This window comes from Tamandua tetradactyla, chromosome 18 (genome assembly GCF_023851605.1).
Source record: "Tamandua tetradactyla isolate mTamTet1 chromosome 18, mTamTet1.pri, whole genome shotgun sequence".
NCBI classification, from domain to species: Eukaryota; Metazoa; Chordata; class Mammalia; order Pilosa; family Myrmecophagidae; genus Tamandua; species Tamandua tetradactyla.
In genome coordinates this window covers 1,889,915-1,913,983 of record NC_135344.1, presented here as the reverse complement: position 1 = coordinate 1,913,983, position 24,069 = coordinate 1,889,915, and the positions used below count along the sequence as shown (strand labels likewise).

The following is a 24,069-nucleotide window of genomic DNA, read 5'->3' as shown; positions in this document are numbered from 1 at the left end:
TCTAGTTATCCTGAATTCCAGTCTTGTTTGGAGTCCAAGATTAAACAATATTAAAAAAATGATTCTTAAATCTTCCACTGAATTTAGGCTCCATACATATTAAAACCTGAAGTAATTACTTCCTATGTTCTTTTAACTGTGGATACATGGAGAGAACTCACATATCTGAGTGCACATTTTAAGGAAATTATCATCCCTGAAATCAAAATGCATCTTAAAACTGATGTCCTTTCACCGTTGTAAAGTGGGCAACATTTCCTCTTGTCTTTGTACCTTAAATAACAGTTCACCTTTTAATCGATGGCATCTTATATGATATAAAATAAATTTCATGCAGCTTTACTTAAAATGCTGCCAACATTAAAGAAGTCCTGAAAGAAATTGTCAACAAGAGACTGCCCTTAAAAAAAATGTTAAAATTTCTGCTGGCTGAAAAAACAAACAAACAAAAAACAAAAAAAAAACAGGAGAGGGAGGTCTGAAGCAGGGCACAGAATTGAAGAGTATCACTAAGGATAATTTAAAGTATACAAAGAGAAAGAGGGAAAAGAATATATAAATCTGATCAAAAGTATAAGATGGTCGATTCAAGAAACTCCCTTTCAGTAATAACTTTGAATGTTAATGGAATAAACTTACCAATTAAAAGATACAGATTGGCAGAATGAATTAAGAAATATAATTCAACTATACGCTGCTTACAAGAGACTTATCTCAGACACAAGAAAGCAAATAGATTGAAAATGAAAGGATGGAAAAAGATATTCCATGCAAATTGTAGCCAAAAGAAAGCAGGAGTACCTATACTAAAATTGGACAAAATAGACTTTAAATGTAAAGACATCATAAAGGACAAAGAAGGACACCATATATTAATAAAAGGGACAATTCACCAAGAAGAAGTAACAATCTTAAATGTTTATGCTCCCAATCAAGGAGCTCCTAAGTACATGAGATAGACATTAGCAAAACTGAAGAAAGTGATAGATGTTTCAACAATAATAGTAAGAGACTTCAATAAACCACTTTCCTCTATAGACAGAACAACCTGACAGAGGATCAACAGGGAACTAGAGAAGTTAAACAACTTGATAAATGAATTAGACCTAATAGACATATATAGGTCATTACACCCCAAAAACACCGGGATATACATTCTTCTCTAGTGCTTATGGAACAATCTCCAGGATAGACCATATGCTGGGGGACAAAGCAGGTCTTTATAAATTTTAAAAATGTTGAAATTATTCAAGGAACTTTCTCTCTTCACAATAGAATGAAGCTGGATTTCAATAGCCACCAAAGAATGAATACTTTCACAAATATATGGAGATTAAGTAACACTCTCTTAAACAACCAGTGGGTCAAAGTAGAAATTGTTAGAAAAATCAGTAGCTAGCTAGAGATGAATGGAAATGTGAATACAGCATTTCAGAACTTTTGGAATGTGGCAAAGGCTGTGTTGAGAGGGAAATTTATTGCCCTAAATGCCTATTTGAAGAAACATGAAACAGCAAAAATTGAGAACTTAACTGCTCACCTGGAGGAATTTGATAAAGAACAACAAACTAACCCCAAGGAAAATAGAAGAAGAGAAATAACTCAAATTAAAGCAGATAAATGAATGGGAGAACAGCAACAACGAAACAATAGAATCAATAAAACCAAAAGTTGGTTTTTTGAGAAAATCAATAAAATGATGGACCACTAGCATATCTGACAAAGAAAAAAAGAGAGAGGATGCAAATAAACAAAATCAGAAATGAGAAGGGAGAGCATTACCACAGACTATGAAGAAATAAAAGAAATCATAAGATGATACTACGGAGAACTATATGCCAACAAACTGGAAAACTTAGATGAAATGGACGAATTCCTGGAGACACACAAGCAAGCCACATTGATTCATGAAGAAATAGAAGATCTCATCAAACCAAACACAATTAAGCGATTCATTCAGTCATCGAAAATCTTCCTATAAAGAAAAGCACAGGGCCACACCAATACTGCTCAAACTTTTCCAAAAAACTGGGCAAAAAGTAACACTACCTAAATCATTTTATGAAGCTAACATCATTTTAATACCAAAGCTAGGCAAAGATGTTATAAGAAAGGACAACTACAGACCAATCTCCCTACTGAGCATGGATGTAGAAATTCTCAATAAAATAAAAGGAAGCCAAATCCAACAATGCATTAAAAGAATAATACACCATGACCAGCTGGGGTATATAGTGGGAATGGAAGGATGGTTCAACACAAGAAAATCAATGTAATACAGCACATTAACAAATTGAAATGGGAAAATCACATGATCATCATGATTAATACTGAAAAAGCATTTGACAAAATTAGACATCGTTTTCTGATAAAGACACTTCAAATGATAGGAATCAAAAGTAGTTTCCTCAGTATGATAAAGGACATATATGAAAAACCAATAGCCAACATCATACTCAATGGAGAGAGACTGAAAAGTTTCCTCCCAAATTCGGGAATGAGGCAAGGATGCCCTCTGTCACCACTAATATGCAATATTGAACTAGAAATTCTAGCTATAACAAACAGGGAGGAAAAAGAAATAAATGGCATCCAAATTGGAAAGGAAGAAGTAAATAAAGGTTTCATTATTTGCAGATGACACGATAGTATACTTGGAAAATTCTGAGAAATCTACAACAAATTTACTTGAGCTAATTCAGCAAAGTGGCAGGATATAAAATTAATGTGCAAATATCAGTAACATTTCTGTACACAAGCAATGACCTAACTGAGGAGTCACTTTAGGGAAAAATCCATTCAAAATACTAACTAAGAAATCAAGTACTTAGGAATGAAGTTCACCAGGGACATAAAGGACTTGCACAAACAGAACTACATCCCACTGCTAAAAGAAATTAAAGAAGATCTAAATAGGTGGATAATCATTCCCTGCTCATGGATAGGAAGGTTTAAGATGTCAATTCTATGCAAAATCATCTATAGATTCAATGCAGTACCAATCGCAATTCCAATAACCTACTTTGATGACTTGGAAAAGCTAGTTACCAAATTCATCTGGAAGGGAAAGAGACCCAAATAGCTAAAAGCATCCTAAAATAGAAGAATGAAATGGGAGGATTGCACTTCTTGATTTTGAAACTTGTATAAAGCCAGAGTGGCCAAAACAATGTGGTGCTGACACAAAGAGAGAAGTATTGACCATTGGAATCAAATTGAGAGTGCAGAAATAGACAGCCAAATCTACAGTCAACTGATTTTTTACAAGGCCCCCCAAACCCACTGAACTGGGACAAAATAGTCTTTTCAATAAATGGGCATGAGAGAATTAGATATCAATAGCCAAAAGAATAAGAGGACACTTACCTTACACCCTGAACAAAAAATAACTCAAAGTGGATGAAACACCTAAAGATAAGAATCGGCAAAAAATAAAATATAATAATAAAAAAAGATTTAGCACCATAAGTCTTCTGGAATAAATGTAGGAAATGTCTTCAAGACCTAGTAACAGGAGGTAGCTTCCTAAATTTTATACCCAAAGCACGAGCAAAAAAAGAAATAGATAAATGGAAACTCTTCAAAATCAAATGCCTCTGTACCTCAAAAGACTTTGGTGAAAAGGTGAAGAGGCATCCAACTCAATGGGAGAAAGTATTTGGAAATCACACATTGGAGAAAGGTTTGATATCCTGTATACAGAAAGAAATCATACAACTCAGCAACAAAAGAACTAACAACCCAATTATAAAATGGGCTTAAGATATGAGTAGGCACTTTTCTGAGAACAAATACAGGTGGCTCAAAAGCACATGAAGAGATGCTCATTTTTATTAGGTATAAGGGAAATACAGATCAAGACTACAATGAGATACCACCTCACACCTATAAGGATGGCTGCTATTGAACAGGAAACTATGTTGGAGAGGATGTGGAGAAATTGAGACACTTATGCACAGCTGATGGAAATGTATAATGGTGCAACTGCTATAGAAGACAGTTTGGCTGTTCCTTATGAAACTGAATATCAAGTTACCCTATGACCTAGCAGTGGCACTTGGTATACACCCAGAAGAGCTGACAGCAGTGACACAAGCAGACATTTGCACACCCATGTTCACAGCAGAATTATTCACAATTGCCCAAAGATGGAAACAATCCAAATGCCCATCAACAGTTGAGTGGATTAATAAAATATGTTATTTACATACAATGGAATATTATGCAGCAATAAAATGAAATGCATCCTGAAGTACACGAGAAGATGGATGAGCCCTGAGGACATAATGCTGAGTGGAATAAATCAGACGTGAAAGGATAGATACTGTACGACTCCACATTTAAGACAATGGTAAAGGTAAAATCAGAGGCTTCTATTACAGAATATAACGGACTTAGAGATACATAGAAGCTAGAAATGGGTGAACCATTAGATAATGAGGTTGGACTTAAATGTAAGGGAATAGGTAGAAGTGAAGGCAGTTCACTAGTGGGTCTAAAGGTAATATTACCATATAGAAGGCAAACATGAATGAAAGGGGTCATATAGACCTATGAGTTCCACTGATTAACACTAAAAATATAAGTTCTTGCATGAACCACTGCAGAGATATGATTCTTATACAAAGAATATTTAAGTTCAGGGTATAGTGGAGAACTGTTATTGCATGCTATGGGCTATGTTTAACAAGAAAACATAAGCAGTACCATAGCAACACCAGTGGTGAATAATGGGGGGTGGGACAAGAGTTGAGGGGACAATAGATACCCTATTTGGTGAAGGTGTGTTTATTGCTTATCTTTCTCTTGGGCACAATATTATTATCTAAAATCGAGAGCACTCATGGATTGTGGGCTTTGAACATTATACATAACTAATGAATGCAGGAGGCTGAAGGATACATGGACTGAGAAGTAGACTGGTGAACAACGATGTATACATATGATTGAATACTTTGCTGGTACAAAAAGGAATGAAGTTTAGATGCATGCAACATTTGGATGAACATGTGGGACACTTGGTGATGCAAAATAAGCCAGAAACAAAAGAGCGAATTGTATGGTGTCCTTTAGAAAATGCTTATAAGAAAATAGGAGACTTGATTGTAAGGTCTTGTAGCAGTCATATTTAGTCAAGAGTGGTAATTATTATTTCTGGATTTTGAGAGGTTTTTTTTTGTATGCATATAACCTGGTATTTAAAGCTAAGAACAAAGCTGCTCAGGTAGAGATTAAAATAATTCAGAACATGGGGTAAGGAACACCTCATCTATATTTTAGAACCTCACCTACTCTTTGAGATCAAAGGAAGAAAACTTTATTTTGTCTGGAAACTAAATTTTTTGTAGCACACACTCTAACTCAATCTGTCTGTATAGCTCATGTAAACAATCAAAACGCAGGGAGCCCAGAATAAGAATGAGGTCCTTTAATTCTGTATAGCTTAATATAATGCCTGGACACATTTGTATATATGTATAGAATATACTAAGCAGATAATCAAAAAGTATTGGCAAAGTCCCTTGGGGGTTGGGAGAAAAAATATGAAACTACTAAACTTTGACACTGGGGAAACCCCTGATACTGTGTCAAACATTAGGGACACACAAATCAATAGACCAAGACCCTGAAGTTGAGGCTTGTTCTTGTGTATCTTATGTACGTAGCAAAGAAGCTTAGCGTACCCATAGGTGTGCCTAAGGTGTACTTCTGGAGGACCTCTGCTGTGGCTCAGATGTGGCCCCTCCCTCTCCAAGCCCCTGTACAAGTGGAATCATTGCTCTTCCCCCTACATGACATCCAGGGGTGAAAGTCTCCCTGGCAGCATGGGAGATGATCCCTAGTGATGAATCTGGCCCTGATGCCATGGGATTAACAGTGCCATCCTGACCAAAATGGGGAAAAGTGTAACAAATAAGGTAACAGTGGCTGAGGGAGCTCAAATAGAGCTGAGAGGCTACTCTGGAGGTCACTCTTATGCAAACTTCAATTAGATATTGGTACCTATCATAGCTTGCCAAACTTCAACCACAACTATCCCACCCAATCCTAAAGAACACCTAGGGCAACAGATAAGATTCTACAAAGGCTCCATGCATTAGGGTAACTTTCCAGAAACCTGCAACCTCCAGATGGGTCCCTGCACAAGATGTATCCTGAAACCTAGTGAGCCCAGCCTCTCCAAAACATCAGCTAGATCCACCTCGCTACCCCATATTATTGACAACCAATTCCAATATGAAAGAGTTAGAATGGACATACCCCAGATACCCTCAGAGTGGGACAAAGATCAAAGGTGATGGTGGAGTTATACAGAGAAGGTAGGGTTTAACAAATGAGTATGACTGCTGAGTCATCATATGAATATTTCTTTTAGTCTCCAGTGTCTTAGAACAGCTAGAAGCAAAAACCATAAATTGCGGACTAGTAACCCTTACCAGACTCTGAAATCTGTTCAACTAATTGTTGCAATGTAATTTGAAATGTACTGCTTTTTTGTATATTATTTTTCACACAAAAGGAAAAAGTGATTATGATGATAAAAAATATATATTTCTTCTCACTTCCAATGTTCTGGTACAGCTAGATGGAAAAATCTGAGATGATGGTATTGTAGCCCATGACAAACTCTGTGATGTGTCCTTTACCTACTTATTAAAAAGTGCTTTGAAAACTTTCTTTCTTAGCTTTGTATATATATTATACAATAAAAAAAGTTGAAAAGGAGTTTTATGAATGAATCACCAAGGGTTACTAAATTGGAAACTACTGTGAAGGGGAAGGCAGAATGATGGAGAGGTAGAGTACTGTAAGAAAGCAGATCCTAGATTTGGAATTCTCATATCTATTTTAATATACATGTTTTGTTAATTTAAGATTTAATGGGGGATTTCACACTAGGGAGATATATCACAAAAGATTTCCACAGTACATTCTGTAGAGTGATTTCTAAAGTGTGTACAAATATTAAAAATACATACATGCATTTAGACCTATTCATTTTATGCTTTACAAGAACCACACGAGGTAGGGAGAGCAGGTATCCTTTAATAGTTAAGCTTAATTTGCTCAAGGTTATATCAAAATTAGTTGTTGATGTGAAGTGAGAGTCAAGTCTTTTTTGAATAGATCCTCCCTAGAAACCCATGACTTACAAGATCCAGGCAAGCCACAAAAAAATGTATTCAGCTTCTAATGATACATTACAGACTCAGTTATGAGCTGTCTATTTTAAGGATGAGAAGAAGTGATTTAGATGATGCATAGTTATGGGAATACTATTTTGTGTCCTCTATTAAAAATAGTAATGAGATGAGTGAACTGTGTCCCCCAAATGTCTTGAGAGCATCACCTATGCATTATGGCCATGGGAATTTTCATCTAGGCCCCTTCCCTCTGCCATTCTCAAGAATTACCATAATATCAATGATGATTGCTGCAACATAGGAAGTCTATTTGGGGAATTAGGGGTCCTTCATCTTGCTTTTTCCCCAACTGTACCTATACAAAGAAGGTAAATTGGTCTGGATACTTTCAGCTACAAAGAAATCGTTAAGATCTTAATTTTCATGGACAGTGAACTCTGCAGTCTCCCACATACCTCTGTACTATGTCTTAAGAGAGAAATGAAAAATGACAATTTAAATGCTACAGGGATTGTAATGTTTTATTACAAGATATGCAGAATTAAAAATGGCCTAGTCCAAATATATTATTTTAATGCTGTATGTTAGGCTAGAAACTTCACGGTACTTTCTGAAACCAGAATTCACCCAGCATATTTGGAATCAGAGCCATATGCATGCCTTCAATTACAAGTTTTATTCCCTCCACAGAATCATCTTTAGACACTACTCTTTTCTATGTACATGGAATCTCACTAGCTTTCACTATTTCCAAGACACCTCTTAATACTTAGGGCTCCAATTTCATTTTTGCCAAATAACTGCACCTGTTACATAGAACAGAAGGATTTTTATGTGTCCATGGTGTTCAGAATCCAACGAAAGAACAAGAAGGATCAAGAATATCTGGGATCTTGTCCAATATCTACCTGTGGTTGATTGAGTTATGTACCCCAGGGTGAAAAAAAGCAAGGAAAAAACCATATTATTAATCCATATTCCTGTGGGCATGAACACATTGTAAATAGGACCTCTTGAAGGTGCAATTTTAAAGATATGCTCCAAATGAGTGTGGGTGGGTCTTAATATGGATTACTGGAGGATTTATAAAGGGAACAAGGAAATCACATAAAGCAAGAAAAGGAGAAGATATTTCCATCTGATGTGAGGCAGGGATTCAAGTCAAGAAACCCTAAGGATTGTGGCAAGCCAGCACTGGAACACTACAAAACCTGGGTGGAAGGAAGCCTTATAGCCTCTGAAACTGTGAGACAAACTGCTGTTGCTTAAGCCAACCCATTGTATGATATTTGTCATAACACCCTGGCAAACTAAGACACTACAACTAAATAATTGTGACCCCTTGGCAAAGTCAGTTGTCTAGGCTTCTTTTTCCATTCCTTAATTTGCACAGTTGCACTTGATGACCCAAAATGACATCTGAACCCTTTGCAATGATAGATTAAATGTTATTGGTACTATAAAGCAAATGAAGACAATGACATTTTCAACCTTCTCAATATCACTTTAGCTACAACTTTAAACTATAACTTTAGAGCTGCCTCCATTTTACAGATAACAGGAACACAGGGTAAAGAAGTGGTTTGACTCCATCTCCAAGGGGATGGAACTAAAAGACAAGTTTCACTCTCAAGCTCACTTTGCTGACAAATAGGCTACAGATGCTGTGAACCATATTATGAATGTGTTTTAATGGAGGCTATTCTTATAGGATTTCCAACTGATAGCAGGGAGTATTGAAATTCTCAAAAGTTCAATTAATCTTGTGAGATTCACAGCCCTGTTTTCATGTCAAGTAAGTTGTGCAAGTGCCAGATAATCATCTGAACTTCTTGGTGCTTTTCTAAACTAAGATTCTGTACCTCTTGAGGTTCAGTTTTTGCTCTCTGAAATTTATACCCGATAAGGCAGCTTCTAGAGAATATGTTTAGGTCTTTATATTCATGTGTAAGGAATAGACTTTGTCAGCTGGGATGGGGTTTAAGCCCTCGTCCTCAGAGTGATAGTAAGTGCCTGATGAAATAAGATCATTATGAAGCAAATTTTCTCAAGATAGACAAATGATGTAGTGAGGTTTGAACACAAAATAAGCATTTATGCATTTATCATACATGTGTTTATTGTATCTGCTAGCTGAATTATCTATGGGAAATACAAAAGCATTTTTTCTTCTTCCCCACAAAGTTGATGACCACCTGAGTAGGAACTATGTTTCACTAATTTCAACAACCAGCATCCAACACAGTTCCTAAGACAGTAGGTTGTCAGTAAATATGCAATAGCTAAACTTGACAAATGGAAACATGACTTCTCCTCCAGATGAACACATTCTTAAGCAAGAGCCAAGACAGGAGAAAATAGAAAAAAATTATTTGTAGTCACAGCATGCAATTGCATATAAATGATACATGCTACAAATGGAATTATGTCCAATTTATGGAATTTCCATAAGAGAAGCCATGTGGATAAGGGAGAGTTGCACTTTTTTTAATTAGGGAGAAGTCACACAGAACCTGGCATTTGGACTAAGCTTGAGCTTAAATTACATTTACAAAGTGGTGATATTACATGTGGAGGTAATGTCATAAACTCAACTGGACTGAGTTTTTGCAGAGATTATGAGGGTTATCCTAGATTCAATAACAAACATAGAACTAGAATCTCAAGGTCTGATGAATTCCAAACTGTTAAGGTCTTTCCATGATACCACGTTGCCTTTGACAGTAAATTTTTGGTGGATATGTAGAAATTGGTCCCATACTGTGAGTGAAAAATAATCACATTAAAGACTGGTGAAATGCATCTAAATATTCCTTTAGAGTGAACCAACCCCTGTCCTGCTAACAGTGAATGTGGAGAGCCCATCATAAGGCTCAATGAAAATGAAAGCTACAGCAAAGAGAAATCACAAGAAGGGGAGGCATGTAAGGGTTGCACTTTTCTTAATGACATAAGGACTGTCCACACTAGATAATCGCATTAGCAGATTGCAGATAATGGATTAAATCCAAGCCCACATGATTTAATACTTGATAGGAACTAGTGGAAGCAGAACAGGAGAATGCAGAGCCATCCCAAAGAAACTCAATGGACCTCACAACAGAAATAGCATTCCACCCCTCCTAAGTTTTACAAATTCTTTGTTTTTTTGTTTCTTTTTTTATTAATTAAAAAAATTAACAAAACATTTAGAAATCATTCCATTCTACATGTACAATCAGTAATTCTTAATATCATCACATAGTTGCATATTCATCATTTCTTAGTACATTTGCATCGATTTAGAAAAAGAAATAAAAAGACAACAGAATAAGAATTAAAACGATAATAGAGAGAAAAAAAAACCTATACCTCACATGCAGCTTCATTCAATGTTTTAACATAATTGCATTACAATTAGGTAGTATTGTGCTGTCCATTTCTGAGTTTTTATATCCAGTCCTGTTGCACAGTCTGTATCCCTTCAGCTCCAATTACCCCTTCTCTCTTTTTTTTTTAATTAACGGAAAAAAAGAAATTAACCCAACATTTAGAAATCATACCATTCTACATATGCAATCAGTAATTCTTAACATCATCACATAGATGCATGATCATCGTTTCCTAGTACATTTGCATCGGTTTAGAAGAACTAGCAACACAACCGAAAAAGATATAGAATGTTAATATAGAGGAAAAAAAAGTAATAATAGTAAAAACAAAACAAAACAAAAACCTATAGCTCAGATGCAGCTTGGTTCAGTGTTTTAACATGATTACTTTACAATTAGGTATTATTGTGCTGTCCATTTTTGAGTTTTTGTATCTAGTCCTGTTGCACAGTCTGTATCCCTTCAGCTCATTATCTTACCCTGTTTCTACTTCCTGCTGGACTCTGTTACCAATGACATATTCCAAATTTTTTCTCGAATGTCCGTTCACATCAGTGGGACCATACAGTATTTGTCCTTTAGTTTTTGGCTAGACTCACTCAGCATAATGTTCTCTAGATCCATCCATGTTATTACATGCTTCATAAGTTTATCCTGCCTTAAAGCTGCATAATATTCCATCGTACGTATATACCACAGTTTGTTTAGCCACTCTTCTGTTGATGGACATTTTGGCTGTTTCCATCTCTTTGCAATTGTAAATAATGCTGCTATAAACATTGGTGTGCAAATGTCCGTTTGTGTCTTTGCCCTTAAGTCCTTTGAGTAGATTCCCAGCAATGGTATTGCTGGGTCATATGGCAATTCTATATTCAGCTTTTTGAGAACCGCCAAACTGCCTTCCACAGTGGTTGCACCATTTGACATTCCCACCAACAGTGGATAAGTGTTCCTCTTTCTCCGCATCCTCTCCAGCACTTGTCATTTTCTGTTTTGTTGATAATGGCCATTCTGGTGGGTGTGAGATGATATCTCATTGTGGTTTTGATTTGCATTTCTCTAATGGCCAGGGACATTGAGCATCTCTTCATGTGCCTTTTGGCTATTTGTATTTCCTCTTCTGATAGGTGTATATTCAAGTCTTTTTCCCATTTTGTAATTGGGTTGGCTGTCTTTTTGTTGTTGAGTTGAACAATCTCTTTATAAATTCTGGATACTAGACCTTTATCTGATATATCATTTCCAAATATTGTCTCCCATTGTGTAGGCTGTCTTTCTACTTTCTTGATGAAGTTCTTTGATGCACAAAAGTGTTTAATTTTGAGGAGCTCCCATTTATTTATTTCCTTCTTCAGTGCTCTTGCTTTAGGTTTAAGGTCCATAAAACCGCCTCCAGTTGTAAGATTCATAAGATATCTCCCAACATTTTCCTCTAACTGTTTTATGGTCTTAGATCTAATGTTTAGATCTTTGATCCATTTTGAGTTAACTTTTGTATAGGGTGTGAGACATGGGTCTTCTTTCATTCTTTTGCATATGGATATCCAGTTCTCTAGGCACCATTTATTGAAGAGACTGTTCTGTCCCAGGTGAGTTGGCTTGACTGCCTTATCAAAGATCAAATGTCCATAGATGAGAGGGTCTATATCTGAGCACTCTATTCGATTCCATTGGTCAATATATCTATCTTTATGCCAATACCATGCTGTTTTGACCACTGTGGCTTCATAATATGCCTTAAAGTCAGGCAGCACGAGACCTCCAGCTTCGTTTTTTTTCCTCAAGATGTTTTTAGTAATTCGGGGCACCCTGCTCTTCCAGATAAATTTGCTTATTGGTTTTTCTATTTCTGGAAAATAAGTTGTTGGGTACAAATTCTTTGTATATTGTTATATGAATAAGACAATTTAAAGCACTGCCTTCTTTGATCCCTACAACAAGCAAAAAATCAAGCTTATTATAGCTCCTTCCTATGGACTATCAAGCACCAAAGTCTAATTCATCCTCAAACCCATTGGGTTCTACTACTTAAGTATCTTTCCAATTTGTTTTCTGGTTTTTGCAGCAGAGCCTTATTGTTTTGTGTTGGATTTACTAATTCTATTTTCTCTCCCCTTGATTTGGTCCTCAGAGTTTCCATGGTGTTTGCTAAAATGCAAACATGATCCTATCAGTTGAAACATATCAAGGCCTCTGCATTTACAGCTATTCATGAGGCCTGTAACTCCACCCAGCTTTCTCATTCACATTCCAGGATTATATAAACAATTAATGAACTTGAATTATGCTTTTCCTCCAGCAAGAATTCTACTTTCCCTGTTGTGCAACTGGAAAACTCCAATCCACCATTTGAAATTTGATTTACATATTATCCCTTTTGTGAAGTCTTCCCTTTCACCTTTAGATCACACTCTTCATTTTGCCACCAGTGCACTTTTGCATATGCGATTGCTGCTGTGCTGCACAGGATTCTCATTATGGTTTTTACATTTCTCTCTCATTTTCTAGGCAGTTCTTGGAAAATTAGCAACCACCTAATTTTCTCAATTGGAATTGACTTAGGATGGCACTTGGTGAACAGTAGTTATCTATCAACATGAGGTTTGATGAAGTTAAAAATGGTATGGGTGCAATGGTAGTTCAGTGGTAGAATTCTTGCCTACGATCTGGAAGACTCGGGTTCAATTCCCAACCCATACACTTCCCAAACAAACAAACAAGCAAAAAACCAATCAAACAGAAATTCAACAAATGGTATTTCAATAAGGGGATACTCACATGGTAAAAGAATGAAATGTGACCCCAGTCATACACATTACAAAAAAAAAAATGGTAGAGCATATGTTACTTAATGATCACCTTCCGGTTATGAAAGAGACAGAACATTCATGCTGTTGACTAAGGTTCACCTCTAATAAGTGGTAGCAGTGGTTGACCCCAGTCAGAATATCTTCCCACAGTTTTGTACATGGCTTTTTATGCTTTTCCTTACTTCCATGTATGCATTTCAAACTAATATCAGAAAAGCAGGTATGACAGGGCCATAGGTCATACATAGCTGAAATAGTAAGAATATTGGGGGTACTTTTGGCAAGAAATACCTAAAGAATAGAGGTCAGCATCCTCCTTTTGAGGTATGTGACAATCTGCTTTTCAAAGGGCTTTATTAGAGAGGGGTTTCTGCTCTCACCTCCAACCGCTAGTGTACTAAGTGTAAATCAGAGTTCAAGAGGTTTTTGATTTCTCTTGTATTTTAAGTGTATTTTATCTGGGGGAAGAGGACAGTGCAGGAATGTACCTTCTCTGTTCCTACAGTTTCAATCCTCCCAAGAGAGCTCTTTAGGGTGATTCTAAGCTCTGTTCCTTTTTTTTCACCCTCCCACTGGAATGGTCAAGTGACTTATCTGAAAAAATATAGGATGAGTTTATAACTGGGCGTGCTTGACTTGGCTAATTTTCTTCTCTCCCTTGAGGATGAAAATGGGTTTCTTCTGTTTCTCCAGCATTGTGAATTACTAGTTGTTAAATCTGCCCATTTCCAAAGTTCAGTTATCATACTTTGACTCTCATTCAAACGTACGTTCTTGAACCAGGGTTCCCACAGATAAAAGGGGTAATTTGGCCTCCATCTTTACCCTGTTGGATTTCCTAACTTCTTCCACATCTGGATGGATCAAAGTGTTATACACACCAGAATGCCACTAAGAGGTTCCAGTATTTGGTGTATTATCTGGGAACATCAAGGAATAAATGCAAAGGAGTAGAATTGAGAGAGTAAAATGTCCATGTCAAAATGGATTGGATACTTCCAGGGGATGTGAATTTGTGTCCTGGTCTTTTAGTGTGTCAGGATATTTGACCTTGACATTTTGAAAACTATTTTGAGTAGGTCAGACAGGTTTGTACAGTAAAGTTCTAAGTACTGGGGAAAAGTTTTTTTGCCAAATGTATAGTTTACTAGGGCTGCAGTAACAAATTACCATGAACTAAGGGGCTTAAAATAAGAGAAATTATCTATTGTTAATTATCATTATCAGTTCTGGAGACCAGAGGGTCTAGGATATAACATGTTCATGGCCTATTCTATATTCAGGTTGTTTTCAGCTTCCTTGGCTTATGGCCACATCAGTTCATTATCTGCCTGAGTCCTTACATCACCTTTACTTCCTTGTGTCTATGTCCTCACTTCTGTCTATCTCCAATCTCCCTCTACTAATAGGGAGATTGTAGAATTTAAAGTCCATCCAGATAGTTTAGCGTGAGCTCATTATCATGACATCCTTAACATAACTAAATCTGCAAAGACTCTTTTTCAAATAAGGTAACATTTACATGTCCAGGGATTAGGATGTGGATATATCTTTTGGAGGGCTGATTCAATCCATGACACTAATGAGTTGATTGTGATGATGACTGCATGTATTCCATGTGTTTACTTCATGATGACTTGAGTTACACTTTTGTTCTCCCTTTAAAATTGGTATTTCCTGTTTAAATTGCTTGGTAAACACAAAGCACTATAGCCTAAGGGAGTCACTTGTTAGGTGTACATATCTTTCTGTTTCCATCTATCTATCTATCTCTCTATCTGTCCGACCAACCATCATCTAATTATCTCTGTCATCTACCTATATATATATATATACATCTATCCATACTCTGTTTGCCTATCTATCTGACTGTCTTTCTATCTAATCTGTTTTTCCATCCACCCACCCATCCATCCATTTATATATCTCTGGCCTATTCATCCATTCTTATAACAACAATAGCTTCTAAGTCTCTTTCCTACATTACTGAATTTTATTCCACAATCCTATGAAATAGACATGGTGAGACATTTCAACCTGGTACAATACCGAAGACACACAGACCCTTGCTGTGTAAGTCAACTATTTGTGACCACACAACCAATAAATGAAGGGCCAGAGAATTAAACCCACATCTTGTCAGTCTCTTTTGCCCCAACCCATTTGTGGATTTCACTCTAGCTCCCTGAGTGTGCCAGATTCCATCTTGTGGGCCCCATTTGTGCTTATTCCCAACATCTGGAGTTCCCATCCCCTGGAATACTCTTTCCTCACATGTCTGACTTGATTACTAAGTCTTCGCAGATTTAGTTATGTTAAGGATGTTGTGATAATGAGCTCATGCTAGACTATGTGAATGGACTAGTCACATATCTGACTTGATCCCAAGATATGGGAACTCATATCTGGAGTATTCCAGGGGATGGGAACTCCAAATATGAGTTCCCATCATATCTCCCATATAAGAAATATGACTTTGCTCATATCTCACCCTTCTAGTGAGGCTTACCCTACCCACTCTTTAAATTGAGGCCTATGTTTCTCTCTCCCGCAATCTCAATTCCCATGCTACTACCTAGAATAGTCTTTAGCACATCCAAGATGGCCAATACATTTGAAATTGATGAGTGAATGAACTGCCTTCTGAATATTACCTGAATCTTCCAGAGGCACCCCACACTATTAAAAGTTGTACTTGTATTTTTTCACAAACTATTCATGTACATTTATCCATGCAGGATGGCTAAAATAGACCTGGGCTCGCTACAGTTATCTTCTTTACTTTCTCGTTCTCTCACCTCCTCATCCTGTCAGCTACTATAGATCAGGAGATTGTTGGCTCTTCTTTGCTTGGGTTACTGCCAAGTTTCCTGTCAGTCTCTTTGTCTCTATTCTGGCACCAAATAATTCTTACTTTTCACAGCCAAAACGATATTTCTAAAATCAGTATATTATACTGTCATTTTTTTGCTTACTATCTTTACATGACTTCCCTTAGCTTCAGGAAAATGGACAAATATCACATCATGGTAATGCTTGCCCTGATCTGCCATTGCCAATCCCTGCAGCTACATCTCCTGGCTTTGGTTTCCCTTTCCAGCCACATGTGACTTCCTCAAATTGTCCCATTTGCTTGTGTTCTCTTCTTTATCTGCCTTTTAACATGCTTTTGCTTTGACCTGGAAATAGACCTTCCACCTTGCCTCCTCCCTTTTCCTTGTTTGAGGCACAGTCCATGTTTCACCTCATCCCATAGTGTTCATCTCATCCCATAGTGTTAGTATTTCCACCACCAGTGGCAAGTTTTGGGTCTACTCACCTGTCTTCCCCACTACATTGTAAATTTCTCTGGAGTAAGAGGTGTCTATTTAGACTCTATCCTAGTTCCTAGCACAGAGCCTTAGTATAGAGTCAACCTTGAATAAATACCTAATACATTTTGTAAACAACTGATGTGAATGATTACATTTTTCTCTCCTCCCATGTAAACATAGTTTGCCTCGGTTGTGAATTGCCTTAGAAAAGATTGTATTTTCATCTATTAAGTTTACTAGAGAACCTATAAGACTTCAGGGTCAGTCAGATCTGGATGTAATTTTACATATCCATAATAAAATAGCTTGTAATTTGATATTTTAGTGGTGTAGACTAGAGGCAGACCGGTTATTAACAAGGAATTTTTCTGACACTTTAGAGAAGAACGTTAACTTCTACGGAATATATTATAGCCATCACTTAGCATTTTCAACAACCACAGAGCACACCTGAGTTTTTGTTTCTTTTGTTCCTCTGGGCCCACATGTGGATGTCAAGCCATCCATTCTGAATGAAGGATGAATGTGTGAGGGTGATTAGTCTAATGCTAAATTAAAGAAAAAGAAACAAGAAAAGACATTTAAACATTTTTCAAACTAAAATTAGAGTGTGATTTCTTGACATGCGCTAGGGATGATTGGCTCTCCAGTGAGCTCAGAGGGGTGGGAGAGAAGCTCAGAGGAAAGAGGAAAGAATGGGTCACCTTGTTTCTCCCTTCTCTGGGCCTCACTTCCTCCTTGGTTGCCATCCATAATGCTCAAATCCCAGAGACATCAAAATTTAGTACAAGCAATCATAAACTATGACTACACTTACATTCTCTTTGTTGGGCCACAGAAAACTTTAGCTATGTCTGGCTCAACACATCACTACTCCTTTAAGTCAATTCTTCCTCCACAGTTCATGCAAGCAGCAAAGACACATGAGCAGAGGCAAATTAGCAACAACACATTTATATATAAATATTGAGAGATATATACATAATGTGGGGAAGATAATGGTCCATTCACACAATTGGATATGGGGGAAAAGAGGCATTTGTAGGCAGTAAATGTGTATCCTACCAGTTCTAAAAGAATAGAAAAAGGCCCAGAGTTTGGGTCTGCAGTGTGAAGACTTAAGCCAGGGATGGCACACTTGAAGATGCATGCAGATCTCTCTTCTCACCTCTCCTGTGAAACCTCTAAATTCTGCTGCATTGAATTCTGACCAATCTCCAACACATACACACAGAAACAGACACACATGAAGGTTTTGGGCCCCTGAGAGTAAGACGGTTGAGTTCAAAGGCACTAGAAGGGAAGCTTCTTTCCAGAAGTGCAAAGTTCATTCATGAGGATATCAGATACTCGACATTTTTGAAGTGAACTTTTGTTTCTAACTTGCTGAAATGCTGTGTCTTGAGCTAAAAGAAATGTCTCCTTTGAGACCTGGGTATGGGATGGGGGTGCCCCAAGGCAAGGCTGCTTCCTGGCTTACTCATGCCAAGGTCACTTGTTTCCACCAAAGGTGGCAGCAAAAGGGTGCCCTAGTACAGCTGTGCTGCTGTCTCCTCCCACTGAATCACCTGAATTTTGGCCAAGTGGGTCCCAGGTCCCTTGGTGGAAAGAGGGAACTAAAGGGACCCTATGACCATGTTTGGTGCTGTAACCTCCCACTACTCTCACAATAGGCATCCTTTGGGTGGTTGATGTCTGCAGAACAGAAGTGGTGCTGACTCTTCTACTTGGCCCTTCCCCAAAGTTAAGAGCTCCAGACATGGAACTGGGTCTTGTGGCACGCACACTGACCCCATAGCCTCTAATTCCCATCAGGGTTACAGGTTCCATAAAGGCAAGTGGTCCTCAATTGGTCTTTGTACCCAGTGAGCTCCTATTCACAGTGGTGGGCATCCCTGTGGAAGTTGCAAAGCCAGAAATCAGGTTTGTGTCAATGGTGGCAGCACCTGTGTTGCTCCCAGGGTCCCTCCTGGTGCTGACAGGGATTCCAAAGCTGTAAAGTGGAGGTGTCAGTCCTGCAAACACTGGTTGTGTAATGCTGCCACTGGGTGGCTGGGTAGCCAGAGAGCTTAAACCTGCAGCTTTTGGTGGCACTGCCAAGTTTGCTAGAGAGGCCAGCTGCTGCCCAATGGAGACCCTGAATGTGGGCTGAGGAGTGGCTCTTGAGGAAAATGGTAAGATGTAAGTTGCAGCTGGGTTATTGACTGGCTGTAGAGGCAATCCAGTGGAGACTTGGCTTGAGGCAGTGCTGACATTCTGTGGTGTGTTTGCAGAACCAGGAAGTGCATTGAGAAATGGCAAGATATTATTCCAGGAGACAGGAAGAGACTAGAGATGGATGACAGCCTGAAAAGGCAGTGTGGTATCCATAGTCTCAGGATCAGACCCAGGCTTGGACACTGAGTCTGCAAAAATGCTGCCAGCTGGAGGAAAGGTGGCCAGAGATGTAGTGATTAGGAAGCCAGTGAAGACAGGAGCCCTGGGAAAAGCGGCTCTCTGCTGCTGTCTTTGAGGTGCCCGAAATGTGGGCTGAGGCAAAAGGAGCATTGAAAATTGAGGTTGGTTCACTGCTCATAAATGCACATGGGCTGATGGAGCCAGGGGCCTTTGCAGATGGTGTCCAGTCCATACAATGTCAGGCATGGGGAAATTGGAGGGAATTCACAATGGGGCCTGGGGGGAGACCTGAAAATGACAGCCAGGGAAGGGGGACTGGTGTCCATAGCCGTTTCACTAGGATCTGAGTCAGGCTGTGAGGCCCAGTGTGGAAATGTGCTGGCTGTGATGGTGGAAGTGACCAAGGTAGTAATGATTGGCTGGCTGGTGAAGCCAAGGGTGCTGGTGCAACGGACTATGGGAGGGGCAGGTAAGAATAAAGGAAGGGGATCTATGCACATAGGGGTGGGTGACTTATTTCTGAGGGTGGTATGATTGGGGAACAGGAATAAGGTGCTAGGAGGTGTAGGGAGGTGAGAAATAAAAGGTGTAGGAACTGCAAGTGAACATGAAGGGCCACTGTTCTCAGTAGGGGACACCTTAGGGAGAGGATTGACTCTAAAGGGAGAGAGAGATTGTGTAGGAACAGCCAGAGGAGAGCTAGGGGTTTGTATTTGATCAGTACTAGTTGGTGTGCGGGGGAAGTATAGGGTTAGACAGAATTGGGAACCTGATGGGGGGGGTCAGTCAAATCAGCTACTGCTGTGGAGGAACAAGCTGGAATTGGCAGGGTGACCATGGCTTGGGTCAGGGTCTCTGCATTCCTTGCAGCAGGGGGAGAGAAAGAAGGGGCAGGCTCAGTGATGCTGCTCTCTGACGTGCCCTCAATTTCACCCTCCTCCAAGATGTCATGGCCCTGCTTTGGCTCAGCGTTCTTCTCTTGGTCTGTATCTTTGTTGCTCTCTGACGTGCCCTCAATTTCACCCTCCTCCAAGATGTCATGGCCCTGCTTTGGCTCAGCGTTCTTCTCCTGGTCTGTATCTTCGTTGGTGGCAATGTGAGGAAGCTTCTGAGGTGAGGTCAGCTCACCTCCACCCCACGACAGTGACAGTGGCATCACCAGTTTCCTTTTATAGCATCTACATCTGTCAGGTGTGGGAGGAGGAGTGCTGCTTGATGGAATAGCTGAAGAATTTTCTCCTGATGCCTCCTTCCCTGGCTGTGAACCTGAAGAGCTGAGCTGATGGCCTTCATCCACCACTGCCTCTGGCAGCTGCTCTGGAAACTAGGGGCAGGAATGAGACTGGGCCAAAGAGCCCTGCTGCACCTGGATCACATCTTCCAAGAGGTAAGATACCACCCACAGGCCTGGGTGAGCTCGTAATGGCAAAGTTGTTGACAACTGAGCTCACAGGAAACTCCTGGACTTTCTGACACCAGCCATCTTCTGAAGGCTGGGAGCTAAACTTTTCCTTTAGAGGCCCAGAGCTGCACTGGAAGGAAGTGACCACTCCATCCATCCCCAGGGGCTTGATATGTCCTCACTCCTGTGGGATCCCCTTCTCTGATCTTCCTGCTCTGTGGTTTCTGTATAAGCCTCCTCCTCTTTGGCTAACCCTTTGCCACCACCTCCTGGGTTCCTCAGTTCATCTTCCTTTAGGCAGGAATGCAGAAGGTGGCTGGATGGCGCTGGCCTACTATAGACCCGTGCAGGTGGCCAACACACAAGAGTCCATCTGTACCCTGGGGGAGGAATCTTCACTGTCCCAGAAGAGGGGCCAAACATCTTGGAGTTTTGAGGAGACAACACCGGCTTCTTCCGAGGATTCCCTCTGGACACAAAAGGAAGTTCCCCTAGAGAGGAGCATTGACTCAGCTGGATCAGATAGTTCCTCTTCGGAGTGATGTGAAACCCAGACTGTAAGTTCCAGCGACCTGGGTTGAAGAGTCTGCACACAGGGTCGGGGAAAGGAGCAGGGACAGTGGGGTGTTCCCGACCTACCAGGGGAACAGAGCGGGAGGAATGAACAGGTGGGTGATGGCTGGGCCCAGGGCAGTGGCTGCAGGGCAGGGGGCATAGCTTGCTCAGTACATTACCCATAAAGGGCAATTGGTGCAGTGTTCAATCGAGGGATTGGAGAATGAAACATGAAAGCTGTTTCCTAGTGTCCAATTCCTCCAAGGCACAGACTGCAATGGCGCTATTCATCCCCAACCGTGTGACAACAGCATCACTGGAATATGTAACAAAGGGAGGGCGCATGACAGGGGAGGGTGCTTGGCATGGCAGAATGCATGATGGACAGGGAAGGGTGTGACAGAAGGGCTGGAAAAAAAGATGCCAAAGGGCCAAATGTAAGACCCAATGGCCACACCTCAGTGGTATTAGCTAGGATGGAGGTTATCCTGTCAATGAACATAATGGATAGGACTGCGAAGGTTTCTGGGGAGACATGCAATGCCTTGATCTGCCCAGATGCTTCACTCCACAACATCCTTTCCTGGGCACAGCCTGGATTTCTTTACTTCTTTTAATCTATTTTGGTAAAACAACACCTTTCCTTGGGTCACACAAGTGGCAATACCCAAACCAGGGTTTCAACTAGGCTGTAAGGTTCCAGAGCTCATTCATTTAACCAAGAGACTGTAGTATCTTCTCATCATTCAGGCATTTTTAAAAACAGTAGGTAGAGTATTTAGCACCAAGGCACACCTATAATGAGCACATGCACTAGTTTACTAGTTGCTCTTCTTTGGTTCAACTCATAAGCCCATCTTAGTGCACAATGGTCTGCTCCAGTTTCCCAGATGATGTGTAGCAGGGATGCTCACTTGCCAGCATAGTACCATTTGGCATTTCTCTTCCAATCAGGCCTGACTGCACAGTTTCTTTTTCTCTGATTTGGAAGAGTCAAGTCTGTAAAGATTGTATCTTAGATAAAACTTGATCTATCCTGGAAGAAATTTTATCAGGACTATTCTATATGGTGAAGAGGCCAGTTTCTCTGGCCCTTCTAGAATACAATTAGCAAGGCATCTCATCTGTGACCAGAAACTAGTATGTCATTTCAAGTTAATAGCAGAGCAGTGTATTGGATTAAAATAAGGTCAGCACAATTTGGACATTATGAGCAAGCCTGTTGACCACACATAATTGGCCTCTAAATATAACTTTAGAGATTCTTCTGCCCTAAAAGGACACATGCTCTTTGATCTCTAGGACAAGAATATATTCCTAGGTGCTGGAATCTTCAACATAACAAGAAAGTTCCAAAGAATCATGCCCTAAACATGGCTTTATCAAGTCTGAATCTTGTACATTTGGTTTGCATCATTGGAGTGATTTTTCCCTCGTGGGCTGATTTGTATCAGGCATATGACACAGAAAACTTTCAGAACCAAGAATCATGAGAGCAGTAAAAAAATACATATATGTTTTCCTAATTGTATATTTAAAATAACACTGGACATAAATCATATGCTAGAAAACTCCTTTAGCCCTCTGTTCATGTATCTCTTTTATAGTAGTTGAGAGCAAATTGGGACATTCCAATGTTGAGTTGGTAGGAAATAGGTAATTTCAGTCAAACTCAAATTGTATTTGAAAGAGGTGAGCTATTAAACCTTGCCAGGAAGAGAAAGATTTTATAGTAAGGACAGTTAACCACAATTCCTTGATATCATTTGAGGAGAGTTCAATAACGAATAATTTATTGATTTTGTTTGAGCAAAAATGTTAGGCTTGCCCAATTTTTGGACAAAGATGTCTTATAGAATCTCTGAAAAAAAATCCCATGTCTTGGTCAAACTTATTTGAACACAATAAGTTACAATCATGATATTTCCATCTTTTATGTCTCTAAAGAGAGAGAAGAAATATTAAAGATATGAAGGGTATTAATGCTCCAGGACAATAAAGTGGAAATTGCAATATTAATTTGGTTGTTTGGGATACCTTGCAATTTTACATGAGTTTGAGAATTAGCATTTCAATGTCTACATTGAATTAACATTTCAATGATAGGTATATTGTTGAATCTATGTACTGCTTTGGGTAGTTTTGACACCTTAATAATGTTTTTCTATCCATGAACACAGATTTCTTGCCATTTATTTAGGTTTTTAATTCCTTTCAGCAGTTATTTTTTGTAGTTTTCCGTGTACAAATCCATCAACTTCTTGGTTAAACTTGTTCTTAGGTATTTTATTATTTTAGGAGCTATTTTCAATCTTATTAAGGATACTTTGGATCTAATGCATCACTTCTCTCTCTCACTGCTTTCTGAATTCTCTCTTTACATTTGGCATTTGACTTGGATCATGATGTGTCTTGGAACAGATCTATTGGGTTTCTCCTATTCGGAGTTTGTTGAACTTATTAGAAAATTATGTTCATGTTTTTATCAATGTTGGGAAGTTTTAAAAAATATTTTTATTGAGATATCTTCACACACTATACAGTCTATCAAAAGTAAACAATCAGTAGCTCACAATATCATCACATAGTTGTGTATTTATCACCATGATCATTTTTGGAACATTTGTATCACTCCAGAAAAAGAAATAAAAAGAAAAAGGAAAAAAAACCCATATATCTCGCCTTAACCTCTCTTTCATTGATCAACTAGTTTGCAAGCTACCTAACTTTTTCTTACCCCCATCCCATCCATATTATTTATTTATTTATTTATTTACTCATTTGTGCATACTCTAGATGAAGGGAGTGTCAACCACAAGGTTTTCACAATTATACCATACATTATAAACACTATATTGTCATACAATCATCTTCAAGAATCAAGGCTACTGGAATACAGTTCAACAGTTTCAGGTATTTCCCTCTAGCTATTCCAATATACTAAAAATTAAAAATCGATACCTATATAATGCATAAGAATGACCTCTCTAATCAATTTGAAATCTCTCAGCCACTGAAACTTTATTTTATCTCATTTCTCTCTTTGCCCTATTGGTCAAGAAAGCTTTCTCAATC

General features: G+C 38.9%; 1 long non-coding RNA gene across 3 annotated transcripts in view; it reads left to right on the top strand.

Annotated features, from left to right (window-relative positions):
- The window catches only part of LOC143661912 (uncharacterized), a 52,133-nt gene extending 31,970 nt beyond the window's left edge, over window positions 1-20,163 (top strand). Inside the window, exon 3 of one of the 3 annotated variants that reach the window (XR_013164973.1) lies at window positions 20,072-20,163. This is a non-coding gene — a long non-coding RNA (uncharacterized LOC143661912). Of the gene's footprint in view, window positions 1-5; window positions 10,399-19,981; window positions 20,015-20,071 lie in introns of those variants that run through there. The other 2 variants (XR_013164972.1, XR_013164969.1) reach the window with 2 other exon arrangements.
- Window positions 20,164-24,069: the final 3,906 nt, after the last annotated feature.